Raw genomic sequence first — 21216 nt, forward strand, 5'->3', positions numbered from 1 at the left:
ATTTTCTTCCATTAACATTTAAATATGAGTTGTGTATTGCAATTACAATGGTACATCTCTTCAATAAGATAAATACAGATTATTCTTGAGAGAAGATGAAATACGAAATAAGTTGTGGCAGCAAATGAAGCTTGAAAAGTGTTGATTTGGGTACACACTATACATGATGCCTATACTTCTGAGTAACATGCATTCATCTGAATGCAGGACAAAGGCAGTACAGCTTGGATAATAATCAACTAGCTATTGATTATGCAATCTGGACAGTCACTAACATGAAGCAGGTAGGATTTTTTTTTTCCTTATAAAATGAAAATTGACCTATAGGAAATGTGAATGGTGCAAAGGAAGAAATTGATGGTGAAAGATTTTGAAAAACTCAAATATTGTTGTTGTTTATTTTTATTACATATGTATATCAGGATATAAGCTGGAAAAGATATATATTATAAATATATATACACACACATATACATATATATGTATGAACACATAGTGTTAAGAAAAGATATATGTGTGTGTTTATAAACACCTCAAAAACTAGATATTGACTATGTTTAAATCAATAAAAATAATTTAATAAATCATCATTCTGATTAAACTCATATTTGAATAACTAAATGTTTAATTTCAATAAGAGATTTGGCTTTGCTTAGGGAAAAGAAAAAGTAAAAATGTGCTTTAATTTCAAGCTTTAGTACATTCAGTTCAATTCAGCACACTAAGAACCTTCTCTCAGCAAGGCACAAAAATGAAAATCAGTAAAATCCCTGCCCTCCAACATAGTAGTTTATTTATAATCCACCTGTCAATCATTCAGTCAACAAACATTTGTTAATTGCTTACTATGTTGCAGGTGCTGGCCTAGGTTTGGGCAATACAAGTATAAGCAGAAAGACAGAACCTAACATCAGGGAGCTTATATTCCAATGGAGGAACATAACATCAAAGGCAACTGAAAAGGAATTGGGGGTGGGCAAATGAAAGGAGCATGAAGAGAAACTCCAGAGTTCTGCCTGTGGAGGATAAATTTAAAAAAAAAAAGAAGGGGAAAACATATGAACTTAGGTTTAGAGAAATTTGTATTCAAATTTTATTTGTAACAGTAAATATTGTATTTACCTCCATTTCTTAAACTGTAAAATAGAAATGACAATATCTGATTTATCTACTTTACTGATTCAACAAACTTACAGGTTAGAGCTATAAGCAAAGATAATAATAAAAGTATTAATCTAATACTTAGTATGGTATAAATAGCATAAATTAGAGACTCTCTCTTACCGCAAGGAGTCTATAATCTACTTGCACAGAAACAGCCATATTACAAGGGCAAATGTATTCTTCAATACCCTAGCAGCAGAACAAAGGCAGTGCCCAAGGAGTTCAGTTATGGAGTAGAGAAGTGGAGAAAGGCAAGGAGTATCTTCTATTCTTTCTAAGTGTCTGATTCCCAAGGCAGCAAAATGAGTAGCTGGGACATATCCCAAGAGTGTGCACTTGAATTTTCATGTTACTCTCCCTCTCCACCCACCCACCAATGATTCTCTGTGTTGGCAAACTGGACCACATAATTTCCTGCCTTCAGAATGCTATATCAGGATGGCTACTATCCCCAGGGATTTGCAGATAATGGAGGAGGGGAGAGATGAGCAAGAATTAGAAATGCATTATAGAAACAGGTTTAGTCCTTGAAGCTTTCTCATAAATGATATTGGGAAAAGAGCCAAAAGGCTATTTCCAAACTCTTTCCTGAATCCAAATATAATGAGATTTGAGGAAATGCACAGTACACATATCAAAGTGAAACTCTAAGGCTCTCTAAGGGTATTTTTTTATGTCAGTGGCGATATGAGAGATGTTCAAAGTCATTTAGAATCAAATGAAGTAATCAACATTTTATCTTGTGACATTTCCTTTGATACTTTATATATCTCAGGGTTTTGAGAATTTATGTATGTGTGTCTTTATGTGTATGTATATGTGTATATGTATATATTCATACTTAGATTTCTTTCTCCCTGCAATTAGGATATCTTACCACCAGGAGTACATCAGAATGGCATTGAGGGTGGTTTAGGGCTACACATTATTTAGTCTTTTCTTAAGTATGTCTAAGAAAGAAGTTTGAATGTTTTTCAAAAATACCTTTGGTTTTCAAGGGGGGTGATTGGCAATGTATAAAATATTAGTTACATTTATCATAATATTTAATTTAATATCTAGTGGGTCTGTGATCTCATTTATATAGGTTATTAGACTCCAGTAATGCAAATTACAACAAGTTCACATCTCATCTTATACATTTTTGTCCCATGTAGTTATTCTACAGGCTCTAGCTAAAATTGTGAAAAGCTTCCTTTAGGTCTTTTGTACATTTTGTGAATACCAGCAGAGCACTTGGGCTCTATACAATAGGACTGGCAATAGGACTCTCTTTCCAAATTTTCTTTTCATGGATGAGATCACTGTCAATTTTGTTCATGTAGGTATCAATCCGACATGTGCTAGTCAGTTATATGCTCATGTTGTAGCTTTCACTTTAATCTACACTGTTGACATTTCCCCCTCTATTAAGTTTAGAAATCAACAAAACAATAAAGCCCTGATTGATGATGATGATGATGATAATTACATTTATTATCTACTATTTCCAGGCACTAGGGTGAAGACTTTACAAATATTCTCTCATTTGATTCTAACAACCACCATAGGAGATAGGTCCTATTATTATACCCATTTTAAAGTTGAGAAAACTGAGGTTAAACAACTTTTTTTTTGTTTTGTTTTGTTTTGCGCGGGGCAATGGGGGTTAAGTGACTTGCCCAGGGTCACACAGCTAGTAAGTGACAAGTGTCTGAGGTCGAATTTGAACTCAGGTACTCCTGAATCCAGGGCTGGTGCTTTATCCACTGCAGCCACCTAGCCGCCCCCCAAATGACTTGTTCAAGGTCACATAAGTAGTAAAAGTCTAAGGCCTCAGCCACCAAAAATTTAACCCTTGACTCTGGACTTCAGTTTATGGTGGGGGGAGACTATTTCACAAGAGGTGAAGAAAAAAAATGTATAAATATAATCTATAATCTTTCTTATTTACCCATAAATGTTAATGATAACTATTTAAATATGTCCTTTCTCATTGCCTGCCTTCTTTCAGCATTAGTGAAATTACCTCTTTTGACTTTCAACTGAGAGTCGAACATATTTCTGAAATTCCTTAGTGCTGCTTCTTCATGGTTCTGTGTAGCTTGACGTTAATAACTTCTGCAGATTATATGAAAGAAAAAATGTGAATTGCCTAATTTTAGAATATATTTTGATAATTTCATTTCAATGTAACTGATTTCCTTTGTAATCCTATACATTTTATTTTATGCATATTATTATTCTGAGAAACCCATAAGCTTCATTAGCCTAGCAGAACAGTGCATGACATAAAGGTTTGATAAATGCTACATAAATAGTGTCTAAATCTGGTCAGTATTGAGAAAGCAGAAAACAAATTAAGAAAGAAGTGATCCAAAGAGGCATTTCCACATAAGAACTCAAGGACCTTAACTGTTTTCAGGGGTGCACTAGTAGATATCTGCAATGGTTCAAATCCATATGAACATGCAAGAAACTGGCTTTATGTTTTGAAAAAAATAAGTTAAGAAAACCCCATAAAAACATCAATTGCTACTAAAGAGAAATCTTATTTAGGAATGAAATAGTGACCAAACTCCTAGGATTCTAAAAATTTGGTAATGAAATAATTTATCATGACTGTCAACCTAGGTGATTAATCCATAAAAGAATAAGTGAGAACCATGGATTTCAGACCAATCAAATATTGAACTTTAAGTTGTTCTTCAACATCCTCCTAGGCAATGTACCCTAAGGAAAGTGATACACACACACACACACATATGCATGTAATACTTTTTTTTGGTGGGGGCAATCAGGGTTAAGTGACTTGCCCAGGGTCACACAGCTAAGTGAGTATTGAGTGTCTGAGGCCGGATTTGAACTCAGGTCCTCCTGAATCCAGCGCTAGTGCTTTATCCAATGTGCCACCTAGCTGCCCCAAATGCATATAATTCTCTATCACCAAAAAAAAAAAAATGGTTTCATATACACAAGGTGCTGGTTGGTTTCTTTACTAGAGGAATGAGTTTTCTTTTTTGTTTTGTTTTGAGTACATAAGAAGATTGCAAATGGTGGTACCTTATAAAATAGCCAAGAACCAGAGAAACAAAAATGATTCTACAAAAAGACTTGTTGGGGTGATTAAAAAGAGTACCCCTGGAAACCCATATATGAACGTGGAACAAATCTTTCAGCTTTTGGTGTAACAATTTGTTTAACTTTATGAATCTTCCCACAACTTGTCTGTCACATCTTGTTTGTTTGTTTTGTTTTGTTTACTTATTTGTTTTCTTCGTGTTTTATTTACAATAAGGGTATAAACTTATGTCTTGAAAGGGCCATCTAGCCTACAGGGTCTCATTCATATGCAAATAATGCATTATTTATATCTTAATATCATATATAAGAGGCAACATTATATAATGGTCAGAGCTAAATGCTTGCAGTCACAGGACTTTGTCTTGAATCCTGGGTCTGCCACTTACTATCCATGTGACCCAACTGCATCTCAATTTCTTAATCTGTAAAATTATGGAGCTAGAGTAAATTATATGGAAGATTTATTTCCATTCAGAATCTGTGATCCTAAGATTCTTTGATATATGAAACAAATGTATTTGATGATCATCTATCATTGTTAAATAGGCATAAAACAGGAAATTTCTTGCTCACCAAAGGTATTGCAGATAGCATAAAGGCTACCCATCAATAGCAGAAAAGTTCTCTCCAGATTTTAAAGTCATTTGTATGACCCTGTGTCCAGGTGATAGTGTGCTGACTGTATTAAGAACCAGAATACCACAAGAAATCATCAATGAAATTCATGACCACTTAAAGCACTTTGTCATATTTTTCACACTAATACTTTTCAGAGAAACTTTATGTCTTCACATGATAGGACTTCACATTTGCCAAAGAATCAGAATAGTGGATGAACCAAAACCAAAAACCAAAACAAACAATCAAAAAGGAAAGATGCATATTTGATATAATTTGACTAAAATATGTTACCAAGAATGATCTGTATATACTTGGCTTTAAAATATTTATATAATGTGCTCTTGGAAAAATAAATGAGCTGCTTGTTTAGCCCAGGCAAGGGATCATGGAAGATTAGGCTATTTCCAGGCATGGCAATAAAAACAATATTGACTTTCATACATACAGCTAACAAGTATCTTAGTGCAGAATTGAACTGAGATCTTCCTGACTCAAGGTCTATCATACTCTCCACTGCACCACCTAGTTGTCTGGTAGCACTAATGCACAAGACTGATCCTCCATGGAACATCTGAGACAAAACATGAATAAGAATTACACAGAATAATCAAGTATAGAGAGGTTGCATCTGAAACATTTACCTCAGTGAGATGTAGGGGGAGTGGGGAGGGAAGCGAATAAGTATTTGTATAGTGTTTATTACATACCAGGTGCTTTACAAAGATTATTTCATTTCATCCTCATGATATTTCTGCAAGGTGGGCACTGTTATTATTCCTACATTATAGTCATGGAAATTGAGGCAAACAGAGTTAAAATTTCCTACCTAAGGTTACACAACTAGTAATTGTCTAAGTAAGGGTTTGAACTCAGGTTTTCCTGCGTCTAAGTTGAGTGTTCTATCCTCTATACCATTTAGCTGCCTCTGCTAAGACCATCCATACATTTAAATATTTTAAAATAGAGACAAAAACAGTCCATTGGAGAGAAAAAATACCTTGTGAGTGAACTGGAAAACATGTCAGATAATGATCAAATGAAGGGGCAAAAGAAGTTAGCCAACAGAAGGGAAGACAGTGTAAATAGTATGATAAGGTTTACACAGAGTTTCATGTATACTGAGGCAGCTAGCTAGGATAGACTTGGAGTCAGGATGATTTAAATTTACATCTGACCTCATACACTTACCCGCCACATGGCACTGAGCAAGAGTGATGTAATCTGTCTGCCTCCACTCATGAAAAATGAGGGTGGCAGCTTGGTGGTGCAGTGGATAAAGCACCGACCCTGGATTTAGGAGGACGGGAGTTCAAATCTGGCCTCAGAAACTTGACACTTAACTATCTTTGTAAACTTGAGCAAGAAACTTAACTCTCATTGCCCTGCAGAGAGAGAGAGAAAGAGAGAGAGAGAGAGAGAGAGAGAGAGAGAGAGAGAGAGAGAGAGAGAGAGAGAATAATAGGAGGAGCTACCTCCCAGAGTTGCTGTGTGTGGATAGAATGAAATAATATTTATAACATACGGTGATGGGTAAAACTAAATGTGTGTGGTCACCCTACCTGTCCCCTTTTGGGGAAAACTAACTAGGACCCAACACTGGTAAAAGGATTACTGACATAAATAAGATCTAAAGTTTGCCTAAATATACTTCTCCTATTTAGAAATTATCTTTTCCTTCTCTGATCTCATGTAGCACTTCTGAAAAGTCCATTGCCTAACAAGTTTTCAAAACATTCACCTTCCAGTGGTTTCAAGAAAAAGTAAACATCTTAATGCTTCACCAACTTAATAAACCTACCAAAGTACCCTTTTTGCAGGCCAATAAAAACAGTTTTATACTGCTAAAGCAAATCAGGGCTCCTTCCCACATATCTAATATTTCCCTTTAAAGAAAGCTATCAAAGTGTGGCTTATGGGTATTTTCCCTATAAACTATTTTTTCTTTGTTGTCAGCAGTTATAAATTCCAAGAATATCAAATATTTTCTGTCAAGTAGTAGACAATTTCTGTAGCATGTCCTTGTTCCTGAAGTAAAGGAAAGCCTAAAAATGGCTAATGTAGATTCCAAATGAAACTGATGGTCACATTTTTCACTGAAATCCTAAATAATCAGCACTACTAGTATGATACATTTGAAGGGATGTCTGGACAGTCCTCATCTGCTCTCTCTTTTTCTTTCATTGGCTATACAGAGCTTTCATGTAATGGAATGTGGGAGACATTGACACTTAGAAATATTTATCAGACTTCAATAAATATAACCTGATGCTTCACATTACATTGCAAAAAGCAGTTAGTTCTTGCTGAAAAGGATATTTGTTTTTCAAAGATACTGTATTGAATCATTAATGTTGACACAGGTTCTGAGATATACTTCTAAAGAATTTCTTCCATTGTCCCTTTCAACATTAAGCCATCTTGAAACCATATAAAATTCTTACTTTATCCTCTCTTCATTCTTGCCATATCTTGTTGTGAACTGAGTTTTAAGTAAAGCATGTTGAATCACAGAATATATATTCTTAAAATGGAATTTAGAATCATTTCGAGAACATAGTATAAGGTAGAAAAATATTGAATCAGGACTCTGAAGATCTGGGCTAAAGTTCTGTCTTTGCCACTTATCTGAAGAAATATTATTATTATATTTATTATTGTTATTTTAGGTTATATATGTACAATAACATTAAACATATTTCTGCATTAGTCATGTTGTGAAAGAAGAATCAGAACAAAAGGGAAAAACCTCAAAAAACAAAAAGGTAAAAACAGTATGATTCAATCTGGATCTACATCCCACAGTTCTTTTTTCTGTATGTGGAGAGCATTTTCAATCATGAGTCCTTTGGAATTGTCTTGGACCATCACATTGCTGAGAAGAGTTAAGTCTATCACAGTTGATCATCACACATAATGTTCTTGATACTGTGTACAATGTTCTCTTGGTTCTGCTCATTTCACTCAGCATCAGTTCATGTAATCAGTTCAAGGTTTTTCTGAAATTTGCCAGCTTATCATTTCTTACAGCATAATAGTATTCCATTACATTCATATACCACAACTTGTTTAGCCATTCCTCAATTCATAGGTATCACCTCAATTTCCAATTCTTTGCCACCACAAAAATAGCAGCTATAAACATTTATAAATATTTTTGTACATGTGGGTCCTTTTCCCTTTTTGATGATGTTTTGGGGATAAAGACCTAATAGTGGTATTGCTGGTTCAAAGGGTATGCACAGTTTTATAGCCCTTTGGGCATAGTTCCAAATTGCTTTCCAGAATGGGGTAATTCAACACCTCCACCAACAATCATTAGTGTTCCATTTTTTCCACAGCTTCTCCAACATTTATTATTTACCTTTTCTGTCATATTAGCCAATCTGATAGATGTGAGGTGGTACTTTAGAGTTGTTTTAATTTGCATTTCTCTAATCAGTAGTGATTTAGAACATTTTTTCATATGGGAATAGATAGCTTTGATTTCTTCATCTGAAAACTGCCTGTTCAAATCCTTTGACCATTTCTCAATTGGGGAATGACTTGCATTCTTATAAATTTGATTCTGTTCCCTTTATATGTTAGAAATGAGACCTTTCTCAGAAATAATGACTGTAAAATTTGTTTCCCAACTCTCTGTTCCCCTTCTAATTTTGGATGCTTTGCTTCTGTCTGTACAACAACCTTTTAATTTAATGTAATCAAAATCATCCATTTTGTATTTCATAATATTCTCTCCCTCTCGTTTGGTCAAAAAGTATTCTTCTCTCCACCGATCTGAGAGGTAAACTATTCCTTCCCTTCCTAATTTACCTATGATATCACCCTTTTTGTCTAAATCATACACACATTTTGACCTTATTTTGATATACAGTGTAAGATGCTGGTCTATGCCTAGTTTCTGCTATACAATCTTCCAGTTTCCCCAGTAATTTTTGTCAAATAGTGAATTTTATACCTATTTGAGGAAATTTAACAGGTAATTCATTCTCTCTGAGCCTCAGTTTATGAATCTTTTAAAGGAAGTTAGTAGTGTTATATAGAACCTGGCTTTTTAAACTGTGAGTCTTGATCCCATTATGTAAATGAATGTGGGAGTCATAAAAACTTTGGCAACAGTAAAAGGTTATATATACCTGTTTTATATACCTATGTACCTGGGATTGCATAAAAATTATTTAAGCAAAAAAGAGGGTTGAATGCAGAAAAAGTTTAGCCTGTCTGCCAAGATGGGTTTTACCATACTGTGACTATTATACATGCTAAAAATTATTCTTTTTAAAATAATGATAAACATTTTTGTTTAAAATTTCGAGTTCCAAATTATGTCCTTCCCTCCTTCCCTTCCCTCCCCACTCACTCCCTGAGGTAGTAAACAATCAGATATGGGTTATGCATGTGTAAGTATGTAAAACAATACCATATTAGTCATATTAATATAAGAAAACTTGAATAAAAGAAAAATGAAAGTGAAAAATAGCATGCATCAGTTTTTGTTCTAAAAGTATAAGTTCTTTCTTTGGAGGTAGATAGTATACTTCATCGTTAGTCCTTTGGGATTTTCTTGGATTATTATATAGTTCAGAATAGTTAAGTTATTCACAACTATTTATTAAATATTATTGCTCTCACTGTGTGCAACATTCTCCTTGTTCTGCTCACTTCACTACATATCAGTTCATGTAAGTCTTTCCAGGCTTTTCTGAAATCATCCTGCTTGTCATTTCTTATAGCACAATAATATTCCATCACCAGCATTTATCACAGCTTGTTTAGCCATTCCCCAATTAATTGATGGGCATTCCTTTGATTCTTAATTCTTAGATAACACAAAAAATCTGCTACAAATATTTTTGTACAAATAGGTCTTTTCTCTTTTTTGGGATGTCTTTGAGATACAAACCTAGCAGTGGTATTGATGGATCAAAGGGTATGCATAATTTTATAACCCTTTGAGTATTACTCTCCAGAATGGATTTGTTCACAACTCCACCAAGAGTGGATTAGCATCCCAGTTTTACCACAACCACTTCAACATCCAATATTTTCCTTTTTTTGTTATTCTACTTTCATAGGTATGAGGTAATACCTCAGAGTTGTTTTAATGTTCATTTCTCTAATCACTAGTGATCTAGACATGCTAAAACTTCTTGTAGCCACAGGTAACAGTTGGTAAAGGGTGATAAGCAGCCCTGAAAAGGGCTTAGTCCTCACTCGATATGTACCAGATCTCCCTGAACACCTCATATAATTCATGGTTTTAATTAATTTTAGTGTGGCAGGTTTAGTCAGAGGTGATGTTAGATGCAGGTGTAAAATTTAGCACTCTTTCTCTTTTCTTTGTGTATTAGAGAATCCTGGAGAATATAGGCAGTATTTTACCCAAAGTTTCTATTTTCTACTTTCAAAATAAACTGCCTTATAAAATAAGAAGCATATAATAGATGTTCATTGAATATTTTACTAACCTATACAGTCCTTGTTCTCTTTAAATCTATGATCTAATTATGGATGCAAATCATACATCATAGAGCAACTATAAAGCATAAACATATAATATATAATATGTTAATAAACAGAAATACATACACATATATGTATGTGTATGTATGTATGTGGGTGGGTGTGTATCACCGTTAATTGATCCATAATTTCCCATTGTCTATTATTTGTCTTCACAGCACTAGAAAGACTATAATGGGTAGTTAGCTGGCACAGTGGATAGAACACTGGCCCTGAAGTCAAGGGGGCCTGAGTTCAAATCTCACCTCAGACACTAGCTGCGTGACCTTGAGCAAGTCATTTAACCCTAATTGCCTTAAAAATACAGGGCCATCTCTAGTTGTCCAGATAGATAGATAGATAGATAGATAGATAGATAGATAGATAGATAGATAGATAGATAGATAGATAGATAGATAGATAGATAGATAGATATAGATATAGATATAGATATAGATATAGATATAGATATAGATATAGATATAGATATAGATATAGATATCTTGCCATTGAACCCAGATAGTTCTGGGGGAATTAAGTTGATGACTTTGCAGTTTTCTGTCACTTAAATGCAATTCAGTGCAAGTCATAAGAGCACCACAATGTCATGGTCCTCTTACAGAATTAAGAACAAACAACTAGATAATGATTGATTGAATGAATGAATGATTGTAGGTAAGGGGACTAGTTTTGAAGCTATTAACCTATGATGGTAAAAGATGGTGAACATCTTAAATAGGTTGTTTTAGTGTACGGGGTTTTCTCTGAGTTATCACAAAATATCCATAAATCTTATATGCAGGTTGGATATTTTCACTTATGCAATGTGAAGACTCAAGTTCATAGGATCATTGGTCTATAGCTGGAAGAAAGCTCATAAGACATCCAAGGCTACCCTCTCATTTTTCAGGTGAAGAAACTGAGGTCCACACATGCTAAATGACTTTCCCAAGGTCCCACAGGTAGTTAAAATTAGGGACAGGATTTAAACCTAGGTTCTCTGACACCAAAGGGAAGGTTCTTTCCATTTTACTGTAATACATCATTATTGGGTGACTGGGAGGATGATGATAAAATCAAAGGTAATGAGGAAGTTTGGAGAAAGCCCAAACCAAATAGAGCTATGGAGTCTGACAAATAAAAATGCCATCCTCCCTGGCTGAAATTCCTATGGTGGATTCAGGGCACTGAACTGCCATTTGAACATATAGTAGTGGCAACCACTTATTCAAGTGTCCTAGGGAGTATCCGTCTCCCTAATTACACCTGCAGGGAGATAACAGCAAGTCCTTTATCACTCTGATGTCAATATGTCTCCTTGAGTCTGGTTCATGGACTTGTCTATGTTTGAGAAGCTATGCTATTAAAATGCCTAATGAAAGTACAGGAGAATATTTTGGGAGTCCTAACTCTTCTGACTTTCAGCCTCTGGATACCTATGGAGGCTCTAAAATCAATTTTATTTTGAAGAAACACAATATGTTGTACTTTGTCATTATTTTCTTCACTAACCAGCAACCTGTTGATACTGTCATCTAACTATGAGCTACTGCTTTATTGTAAAGACATTGTGCTATGTTCAACTGTTTGAATTGTCTTTTTTAATCAAAGCCAATAATTGGAGATTTTGAAAACATGTGAAGTTTTTCTGCTAAATGCTCATCGGAACTATAAGTTGGACTTTATATCAATGCAGGAAAAGGAGGATATTAAATGATCAGTCATTAAAAGGACAGTGCTTCAAGTTTCTAACTGGACTGGAGAGTAATGATACTGTCAGAATGTTTCCTGATATCTAAAGGAAGGTAGAACAATTCCACTGGATTTACAGAGAGAAAAGAAGCTTTGGTGGTTGGCATCCCATAAACCTTAGACAACCTTTGTTGCAATTAAGATGTTACCAGCACTTTACAATTCACATAGGATTGAAGAGGCATTGTTTTTCAAATATTGAGAAATAGTACTTAGGTAGAAAGTCTTAAAGATGTTTTGCACTTTTTAGACATAATACTATCACTAACATACTACTCACTCTCCCTCTTTGGATTATTGAAGATTTACTCTGCTCAATAGCTCTTTGAGTAAATGGCCAGTTTAAGAACTTCAAAAACTAAATTCAATTAAACAATCATTTATTAAGTTTCTTCATTGTCTAGGCATAAAAAAAGAAGAAAAAACTCCTACTCTCAAGGGGCACACGTTCAACTAAGGGAGGGGTAAAATATACTCAAGTATAATTCAATAAAAAGAAAGCCAAATGAGAATGCCTCTTTTAGCTGAGCTTGGAGAATAGGCTTGAGGTGGGGAAGAGCAACTACTCATAGATTGCCTGCTGCCTAAAATAGTTGGTTGAAAGGTCAATTTTCCCCCTCACAAAGTTGACTGAATGTTTAAATAGGCTTAGATTTACAAGTTCCTTTGGTGTCATGCAAACACATTATGATTTTTAAGTGGCTGCAATCTTTTGTTCTTTTCAACAGAGAAGCCAGACTTTCTTATTCTTTGACAACTATGAATGCTCTGAGTTGACATTCATCCTGCAGCACTGCAAACAGACACCAAATTAAGAAAATGAACATAGGAAGAAATACAGAAACTTATGTTTTGAACATGGATGTTCTGAGAGCTGAAGTATGAGACAACTTCCCCTCTTGTTTGCTTTCATGAAGCATCAGGCTACATTAAATTGCTTTAATTAGCTGTCTCATTGAACTGCAAATGAGATTGTCACTTGTGTGATCCACATAAATACCTTCATTTAGTAAATTATCTAATTATGTATTGAGTATTCATTGCATACGGAAAAGTTTATGACCAATTTTGTGCACATACAAGAGAAATGTATGTTGTTTGCCCTCAACATATGTAATCACAAGAAGAATATGAATATATATACACACGTACATGTATGCACATGTAGTATACGCGTGTACACATACATGCATGCTATGTGTGTATGTGTACATGCATATAAATGCATATGCAAATGTAGATGTGTATGAGTATGTATGTGCATATACACATATGTATATGTTTATTTATATGTATATGCACACATGCATAAACCAACAGGATTGCATTCTAATTAGAATAAGACCAGAAACTAAGTCAAGCCAGAAGTAAAGTGAGCATGACTGGGGGCCCTCATGAAATGATCATTTTAATTGTTGTTCTTGTTGAGTTGTTCAGTCATGTCTGACTCTTTGTGACCCTGTGGACCATACTGTCCATGGTGTTTAGGGGCTACCTAATCTAGACAGCAGTCTTTAGTGAGGATGTTCTACCAGGATAGAAAGTGAAGTCAGGAGAGTGAATGAAGTTCAGAGTGAGGTACCTTCTATTTCTGTGAATTTTATAACAGTAAAAGTTTGAGAATCATTTTTCATGACCATGGACAGTGGGATTATCCCACCCTAGAGAATTTTTAGCTGTTGTCAAGCTGCTGAAGAAAAATATCATTTCCCTTGAGATAGCCCTATAGATTGAGAATCTGAAGCAGGAACTTTGTAACATTCCTTTTTGAAACAATACAATAAAAAATCAAAATGCTTCAAGATATTTCAGACTTTATGAAATTCAGATCATAATTAGGTTGATTCCTTTCTAATTGTTATTCTACTACCTCTAAATCTCCTCTTAGATCACTGGGCATGTTGTGATTGTGGTTATTCCTTTTATTTGGAACCTTCAAAGTTAGGAAAGTGGATCTTTGCATTCTTAGTGAATCCTGAATTGATTGAAGAAGGCTTTTCCAAAAGACAATAGATCTTAGTAACTACACAGACATTTTCTTTGTAGTTATGTAAATAACTTTGCCTAATCAGGGGCCCTGAATCTTAGTCTCCTGGAAGCTATTTCCTTGTCTTTTTCATCTCTTCTAGCTCATCATCACTAGTTGGCATGGAGATAGAAGTTGTGTCTCAGCATGATGGAATGCCTCTGGGGAACATTTTCTTTTATTTCATTGTAAGCTGGAGCTTGATCTTTTCTTCACATTCCTATGAAATATGACTACAAGTTCTATGGGGTTATGCAATTCCTTTCCTGCAGTGAAGCTAGAGCCTTGCTGTGATAAGCAGCCACACAGACTTTCTGCAATTGCAGAATGATACCCCAACAACTACTGCTAGAGATGCATCTTTTACCCAGTGCCAGAAATATTTAAATTTCTGTGTTGTTTTTGTTTTTTGTTTTTTTGATATTCAGAAAACTATTGCTTCCTTCTGAGACTTAAGATTCATTCATCATTCACTGTTTGATGAAACCCAACATCACTTGCCCTTTGTGTGAACCAAGGAGTCATTCACCTATAGAATTTTAAAGAGATTTTCAACACTTGTAATTCAGTCATGGAATATTCTTGTAATGTCTTCTTTGCTTCTTAAAGGTACAAACAGAAAAGAGCGCCTCGTCACTGAATAACACTTGCTACCTCAATGACCAGCCCATGTTCTTTTCTTAACAGATATACTTTCCTTATCAAATCTTTTATACTTATTTAAAAACTGTTGGCATATTTTCTTTTTTATATCACCTCAGCTTTTCAGTAGATCTCTTTCCCTTCCTTGCCAGAGACCCATTCCTTATAAAGCAGGAAAGAAAAAGGTATAGTGAAAATAACCAACATCAAAGAACAATGTATGCCATTCAGTATTTCCCACCTGTGGCCTCTGACATTCTGGATTGAAGATAGGGATATGCCTTCTCAGATCTGTCTTTAAGGGCAAGTTGAGTCATTATAATTTCACAGCATTCTGTTTTTGTCATTTTGAATGACTTTTAAAAAATTTTCATTGTATAGTTTTCCATTATAGTTATATACCACAATTGTTTTAATTAATCCAAAGATGATAGGTGAGAGAAAAGACCATATTTGGACTCTTCTCAGGGCTCTAAAGACAGAGAGTGAGTTTAATCCCATAACTTTGTTGCCCAAGCTTCCCAGCAGGAGGCTGCCTAGCACACAGGGTTCTGAGAAGCTAAGCCCCCTGGGACTTAGGTCTGAGCAGGGCCTGGAATGGGGCCTGCAATTTGTGGGAACTGAGCTAAGGTGGAAGTTCACCTTGAGGCACCTGAGGTGATTTCCATGTGACCCCAAAGTTCAAACCCCGACTTCAGTTTTGTTTCTTGAAAAGTTATGTATGTTTATGTATGTTAACACAGCACTGTTCTAGTAAGCAATGGACATTCTTGCCCAGAAAAAGGTTCAGGCCTAGTGTCACAATCTGATTGGTTGACTGGTGCAAATCTGATTGGTTGTTAATAGAGAAATCTGATTGGTCAACTGATACAATCTTATTGGTCATTACAGTTACCTTATATGGGAGGTTTTGCTATATGCTGTGATTGGTTGTTTCAGAAATGCCGAATGTAAATGGGAGTTGTAATGTCGAGAGGGACTCTTAGTGGGATAAATAAAAGTGCAGAACCTCACTTCAGTGCACTCTCAAGTGCATTCAGAAGAGTGCCCATCTTCACAAAGGTGAATGAAGCAACCTTCACCCACTCTCTCCTGCCTGCTTAGATTCTTTGAGCTTCGAGCTGCTATCAACACTTAAGCTGCTAACACTTAAGCCATGTAACACTGTTTGAGCTGTTAGCTGCTTTTCTAATTATGGGCATCTAGTTAATTTCCAGTTCTTTAGTAACAGCAAAAACCAAAAGAAAACAAAACAAAATCAAAACAAAAACAAACAAAAAAACCCACAACCTACTAAAAAGTTTTGTTTTATATGAGATTCCCTATCTTTCTCCTTCCTTTTTTCCCTTGTTCCTGCTGATTCCCTAGGACTTCCTAAGTAAATCATGATGTCATTAATTAATAGGTGTAGCTTTTTCTCCTCTTTGCTGCCTTTATGCTTTATTTTCTCCCCTCTCATAATGATTATTCCCAGCAGTTCTAGAAGTATGCCAAATAACAGCTGGGAAAAGGAACATTCTTGCTTTATTCCTGTATCTACTGGGAAAGCTTCTATTATTTCTCTATAGCATATCATGTTGGCTTGTGGTTTGTTAGAGATAGTATATGCAAATCTCGAGAGATAGTATATGTGTGTGTATTTTTTTTACAATATTCTTCTGTGTGGTTTATGCATTTTGGCATAAATGAGTGTTGTACTTTCTCAAAAGAGACTGGATAGGGGCATGCCAGGGCATCTAATTTTAGCCAAACATGGGATCATATAAACCTCAAATCACAATTAATTATTTATAATATCAATATTATAGATATAGATATAGATAGATATATGGAGTCATACCTCAGAGATATTGCAGGTTTAATTTCAAACCATTGTGATAAAGAAAATATAGCAATAAAGCAAGTCACAAGAATTTTTTGGTTTCTCAATGCATAGAAAAGTTGTTTATATTCTACTATAGTCTACACAGTGTATAACAGTCTCATGTCTGAAAAATGTACATAGCTTAATTAAAAATGCTTTATTGCTAAAAATGCTATCATCAGCTGCTTCAGCAAGTTATAATCTTTTTGCTGGTAGAGGGTCTTGCCTCAATGTTGATAGCTGCTGACTGAACAGGGTGGTGGTTGCTGAAGTCTGGAGTGACTATGGTAATTTCTTAAAATAAGACAATAATGAAGTTTTCCAAATTGATTGACTCTTCCTTTCACTTGAACAATTAAGGGTCATCCTATACTTATTAATTGACCTAATTTCTTTTTTTCTTTTTTTTTTTTTTTTTGCTGGGCAATGGGGATTAAGTGACTTTCCCAGAGTCACACAGCTAGTAAGTCAAGTGTCTGAGGCTGGATTTGAACTCAGGTACTCCTGAATCCAAGGCCGGTTCTTTATCCACTGCACCACCTAGCCACCCCGACCTAATTTCAATATATTGTTGTGTCTCAGGGAATAATGAGTGAGAAAAAGAGAGAGACAGAGATAGAGACAGTGACACAGAGAAAGAGACAGAGAAACAGAGAGAAGAGAGAGAAACAGCTGGTCAATGAAGCAGTCAGAATATATGCAAAATTTATTATGTTTGCCATCTGATATGGGTCTGTTCATGAAGTGACAAAACAAAATAGGAACATCAATGATTAATGATCACAGATCACTGTAACATATATAATAATGAAAAATTTTGGATTCCTGCAAGAATTACCACTGACTGTGGCCATCACCATCGTGCTGCAGCTCACATCATCACCATGTGCTGAAGCCTACATGGGCCTGGCCAAATTACCATGATTAGAAGTCAGGTGAGGCCAGTCACATGACCTTTCAGTATGTGGAAGCTGGGAGGCTGACAGTTCTACAGCCACCTGTTATTTCTGTCAATCAGGGCTGCCAGCCAATTAACTTGGTGCTGTTTGTGTGTAGCTTCCATGTATCCTATGAGAGAGGGGGTTGCTGGGAGACAGAAGGGAAAAGAAACTCACTCTGGCATTAGCAGTGGAGGGAGCAAGACACTGGAGTGCTATACAATGGGTTCTCTTTGAAATTGCTGATTTCCAGGTGATGGTGAGTTGTGGATTGTATCTTTTTACTTCTGTTATTCCCTTTTTTTCTTTATCTCTAGTTCTATTAACCTTATTTGTATTTTAAATTTGTTACTATTATTAAGCCCTGTTTGGTTTTTTAAAGAGGCTGTTGATCTTTCTTACCCCAATATTATGGCGAGCCACCTAATTAACACGCCCCAATCAAAATTTGGCCCTTACAATATTCATTTACATTCTATAATATTTAAGTATAATATAATGTTCCTTGTTCATCACCATTAGTATCATGAATTTATTTTCTACTGATAATATGATTGCTACTCCTGTTTAATTAGATTAACCTAATGTTTTGTGAATTTATTTATGTTTTCTTTTCAATCCCATGTTTTCTTTTTGGATGTGTTTGTTGCTAACAAGAAGTTTTAGAATTTAAAAAATAATTCTGTCATTTTCTTTTATTATAAGATACTATATATTATTATTATTGTATGATATATAACATATAGGATTAAATTCACATTTGATATTATTAGAATTGAGCCTTGTGTCTTCACTATTTTTTTCTTTAATATTTAATTTTTTTTCTTCTTTCTTTTGTGATGTATAAAGTCTAATTGCTATGTCTAAAATCTAATGTGTGGTTGCCATAAATTAGAAACTCATAGCACCAAACTTTGGGGCATTAAGGATTTATTAAAGTATAATAGGGGTTAGTAAAGAGAACACTTGGAGAAAGAAAGAGCCTAGCTTCCTGTACCTCCTGCTCCTATCACAACCTCCAATGGAAAGAAAGACTGATCCCCATTCTCCCAGAGCAGAAGCTCCCTGTGGTCCTGCCCAGGTATGGTCCTCACACACACACAGCTCCAAGCTAATCGGCTGGTAGTATTGATTGGCATGACTTACAGGCATTTCTATGAATAGATTTAACTTCCAGAAGCTAGTCACATGCTTTCTCCTCAGGGTGGAACTACCCTGGTTCTCACAATGTCTTTCTCAGCAGGGGGATGGCGCTCTGATCCTCACACTTTTAAGCTGATATAACATTCTTTTAATTATTTCTGGTTAAACTTTGATATGAGTCTATTCTCAAAGGGTTTTGCCCCTTCCTCCCTTCCCACTGCACTCCTTATTCCCTTTTCCTGCCCTTTTATGCCTCTTTTCCTGCATTTACTTGATTGTATTTTGTTTCAGTTTGTTTTTGTTTCCAACAAAAAGTACACATTTAACAAAAAAACACCTTCCATGTGTGTTAAATAGTGATAAACACCTTTAAATATTTTAAAATATCACGGAAGGGGATATGGAGACCCACCTAATTTATTAGAAAAAGCCTACAAACCTCAGATGAATTCTTGGAATTGAATTGAAAAATATTTTAATACAAAAGGTGTTTTAGGGGGCAGCTAGGTGGCACAGTAGATAAAGCACAGGCCCTGGATTCAGGAATACCTGAGTTCAAATCTGGCCTCAGACACTTGACAGTTACTAGCTGTGTGACCCTGGGCAAGTCACTTGACCCCCATTGCCCCCCCAAAAAACAAAGTAAAACATTATAAATCATAATTTGATTTATTGTTTTGTTGATTTTCTACATTAAGAAAGTTGTGGACAAAATATCAATTATGCCAATTCAACTTAAAAGTGTCTCATGGGCATGAATCTGCACACCCTTCCCCCACCTGACAATTGTCAAATATTTACCAGTAACCACCCCCCAACCCCCTGCCCCGTTCTACCCACAGTCTGGAGACTTCCCTCTAGATCTCTTGAAATTGCAAGAATAAACAGAAGCTATCAATCTGTCAATTTGTCTTGCTACAATTCCATTCTATGATATTTTTAATCGGACATTTCTCTGATATTCTTTACACCTCCCCTCCTTTTCAACTCTTTTCCCCTTATTATAGAAATGAAAATTTCTGGATATAACTATACTGGTGTACGGAGATTAACTAAATGGCATTGTCCTTATATCCATAGTAATACTAATGTTGCCAATTCTTTGGAGAGTGCATGACAGATACTGTGCTAGGTGTTGGGGATTTAAAGACAAAAGGCTGTTAAATGCAATTGATCTTTGCAATCAATGCAAAACTCTAAAATCTGTTCTCTTCCTAAATTAGCATGTGTTTATATTCTGTTTCTTTCTCTATGTGTTTGTCTCTGTCTCTGTCTCTGTTTGTCTTTCACACACACATAGACACATGAACACACTCACATATGCAATAAAATGATGGCGATGATGTAATTTTGAGACAAGCCATTTAAAACTATGGGGATCAGGAAAGGCTTCAAGTAGAAGGTCATCCTTTAACTATCTTGACAAAAACTGAGGATTCTAAAGAGGCAAAGGTGAGGAGAGAATACATTAGCCACAGTGGACATCCACTCCAAAGGCATGGACACAGAAGGGGAAGCTTCCTGTGGAAGGAGCAATGAAAACAATGTGATGGGATTATAAAGTATATTAAAAAGGACCAATGCATGATCTGATTGGAAAGGAAAATGGGAACAAGGACAAACTTAAGATTTGTTGATTATGAATCTTTGGCTGTTTTGTACGTTGTCTTCAGAAGTTTGAAATCCTTTTCCAGAAAAGCAACAAGGGTGTCCCTTTTTTTCTAGTGATTCTCATAACTATTACTGGAGGTAGATACATGTTCAACTAACTCAGAAAATGAAGTGATGATGAAAAATAGATTGAGACAGTGGATATGGTGCTAGATATCATCTAAGAAGACATACGTTCAAGTTTTTCCTCTTACGTTTACTAGCTATGCTAATTTAGGCAAGTCTGATAACTCTCTAAGATTTGTCTTCTGAGCCTAGGCTGAGGTTGCTATCTTTGTTAATGGAGTTCTGCATCTGGAGTTTCCAACCTTGATGTCCTTACAGAATCTTTGCATATTTACACAATATGATAAATTAGCAAATGTATTTTAATAGAATAATTTGAGAAGAAAAATTTTAAAAGTATTTATTTTGACAAGAAAAAATTAATCCTAAGTCTTTTTGTCTGTCTTGAGAGTATGGTTTTATCTGTCTAGAAAAAGAAGGTAAAATTTTGGGAATAAGGAAGGTATCCTTTTGCCTCTGCAGTCTGAGCTAGACAGTCTCTGCATAACACTGAGTAGGTCTAAGGATAAAGAAGGAGCATCATTAAAATTAAATCACCAATAATTCCTCAGGAAATATGATTATGAATCATCTTATTGGCTTGAGCTGCATATGACCTAACATGGTCAGAGGTAATGTGACCTCCTTTATGGAAGTCTTGTATAGACAACCAACATGAATGATGACTTATAAAAATATTAATGGGCCAATACCATCTCTCATTTCCAGTACTAGCACTCATTGCATAGTTCCACAGAGAGGTTTATAGTGTATAAACAGAAGCT

Source organism: Dromiciops gliroides, chromosome 6, assembly GCF_019393635.1.
Source record: "Dromiciops gliroides isolate mDroGli1 chromosome 6, mDroGli1.pri, whole genome shotgun sequence".
NCBI classification, from domain to species: Eukaryota; Metazoa; Chordata; class Mammalia; order Microbiotheria; family Microbiotheriidae; genus Dromiciops; species Dromiciops gliroides.